The sequence below is a fragment of the Rattus norvegicus genome, chromosome 4 (genome assembly GCF_021556685.1).
Source record: "Rattus norvegicus strain SHRSP/BbbUtx chromosome 4, alternate assembly SHRSP_T2T, whole genome shotgun sequence".
Classification (NCBI taxonomy): domain Eukaryota; kingdom Metazoa; phylum Chordata; class Mammalia; order Rodentia; family Muridae; genus Rattus; species Rattus norvegicus.
In genome coordinates, this window is record NC_141537.1 from 45,642,501 (window position 1) to 45,645,000 (window position 2,500).

General features: G+C 39.3%; 2 long non-coding RNA genes across 2 annotated transcripts in view; one reads left to right on the forward strand and one right to left on the reverse strand.

Moving 5' to 3' along the window:
* LOC147994754 (uncharacterized) overlaps positions 1 to 877 on the reverse strand; it is a 14,763-nt gene extending 13,886 nt beyond the window's left edge. Inside the window, exon 1 of the long non-coding RNA XR_015687211.1 lies at positions 675 to 877. This is a non-coding gene — a long non-coding RNA (uncharacterized LOC147994754). The remainder of the gene's footprint in view (positions 1 to 674) is intronic.
* Positions 454 to 2,500, forward strand: part of LOC147994755 (uncharacterized) — a 7,056-nt gene continuing 5,009 nt past the window's right edge. The window contains exon 1 of the long non-coding RNA XR_015687210.1: positions 454 to 652. This is a non-coding gene — a long non-coding RNA (uncharacterized LOC147994755). The remainder of the gene's footprint in view (positions 653 to 2,500) is intronic.

The following is a 2,500-nucleotide window of genomic DNA, read 5'->3' on the forward strand; positions in this document are numbered from 1 at the left end:
TCTAAATAAAAACATTTCTTGGACATAAAACATGCATGAACAAAAGAAACTCAGTTCCTATCCTGGAAGACACATGCTTAGCCCAGTGAAGCCTGCATTACCTTTGTTGATAATCACACGGTTTCCTATAATTTTTTATGCACTTAGCTAGCAGAGGTAAGACCTCCAAAGTGCCTAATTAGGCAATAAATGCATAAATGCTATGCATAGTCCTCTTTTAGTAAACTATTTCAAGCTGTGACTTCTTAATTGGATCAAACGTCCATTTTTGTGTTTCAATCAATCAATATTTGTCAAGAAGGTACATTTAGAATTTGCCAGGTATTGGGGATTGACAATTACTCAGACATCTCCAAAAGACAGTGACTTCTGAAAGGGTTACAGGACTGTGGACTTGGTCACAAGTCTTATTACCTATCAGCTCCTTGTTTTGCTCAGCTTTTCACAATTCCTACCTCCTCAAGAGCGAACTATTTCTAAGAAGAGAGTTACATTCTGAGAACACTGAGTTTCCAGGAACACAATGTCAGCGAGACAGATGTCTTCCATAGGTAGAATTCTCAGGAATGACGTATAGCTACCACTGTGGCCCTTTCGTCTGCGCAAAAGGCATGCAAGAGAGTCGAGGATGCCTGTTCAGGAGAACGAACAGGTAAATGCTTTGAAAATCTTACCATCTATATTAACGGACCCTTTAAAACTCCGTGCATGCTTCAGTTTGATGTTTTGAACCAAATGAGGCGACAGCAAAATCAAAAAGGAAAAACAGCACCGAAGTGCATGTTGCCACAGGAAATCTTATGTGAGACACAGGAGCAAAATTAACGCGCTGGAGCCATCTTCTGACTGCACGGGACTGCGGCAGCTCACAATGGTCGCTGTGCTAATAAGTTAGGATCAGATGCTCGCCACAGACAAGTCAGGCTTTTATATGCTCTTGCTTTTCCCTAATGACCTGCCTTAATACGGTCTACACTTTGGTTCTGTCTACTCTCCTTCTTTCGGAAACAATGCAATTATTTGGATTTTCGTTTCATTTCTGACAGTCTCAAAAAAAAAAAAAAAAAAAGGTGTGGACCCCGAGAGAAAGAGAGAGGAGGCAATTATCCGAAATTTCAGGGCCCAATTTCATAAAACGAACAAAGCTCAATTCCTCTCCAATGGGAGGGGAAGCCATCGACATGAATGGCCCATAGTGAATAATCTGTAGCTTTATTGAAGGGAAAGTAATATGGAGAAAATAAGTCTGTTTTTACGTATTTTTAGTCTATTCTTTCTGTTCTGTGGACAGTCTAACTTCACATGTGTTTAAGAGTCACTGAAATGAATACACAGCTAAGAAGAGAGTGCACGGGTGTCACGCAGCTCGTGGGTCACGGTTAGAAAGCATAGCTTCAGTCTAGGCGGCCAACCTTTGGAAAATAAGCAAATTTCGTTTTTGCTAGCATTTGGAGTGGGTCCATAATGGCTTATATCCATACCCAGAGGATGTTGACTTGAACTCTTCTCAACCTGATATATCTGTAAAAAGTGAGAGCTGAGAGAAATACACACAAAGGTGCCCTTTAGGCTCCTGTGACCCTGGCAATATATTCCCCTCTATGATTGCAAATATTTAATCATTTGCTCTGTACACACAGCCGTCACAACATGTTTTTCAGTGTATTTCTGGGACATGTGGGAAATGTCAGCATTGTAAGCAGGGTGTCTGTCATTAAAAACAAAACTACCAGTGGACAACAATCTGCCTCTACTTACAACACGTCTACTCTGAGGCCTGCCTGTTTTGAGCTGAAATTGCAACAAACTGGGAGTTAAGTGTAAGACATTATACTTATTACCACACAATTCCCTCTGTATTATAGGAAAGGGGCGTTTTATTCACTTATATAAAATAATGAACATTAGCACCATGCAAAATGAAAATATGATTAAAGTTAGCTCATCGGTGGCCAGAGTTTAAATATTCATCCACCCACAAAACTCGTCCAACTTGAAGTTATAAGAGCTCTTTCGTTTTGTTTTCCCTTTTGTTTCGGAATGAACCCCACCCACCCCCATTTTCTTGTTATTTTATAAGGAATGTTTAGAGCTACAAGAAAAAAAAGAATAAAAATCCGAAACAAACAAACAAACGAAAATATTTGGACAATTAAAAATATATAGGAAATTTTAAAATATACATTTGTTCAAGTTAAAAGAAGGTTTTTAAATACTGTGATAAAGGACTTGGTATAAAATTACTTCGTCAGTCTGTTTTAACCACCCCTTGCCCACTGTACTTTGCGTTAACAGGGTAAAGGAATGTGGGAATGGGGAGAAGCTTTCATAGCATTGGTACCTGCAAAAGCCTCCCCCCCGCCCCCCGCCAGCTTTCAAGAAAGTTTTATTTCTTGCTCAGTAGGTGTGGTACGAGACAGGAAAGAATATGATACTATACCATTAAAATTTTAAAAAGTGAACTGTTACGTTTGAGGAAATAAAGAGACTGAAAGTTAAT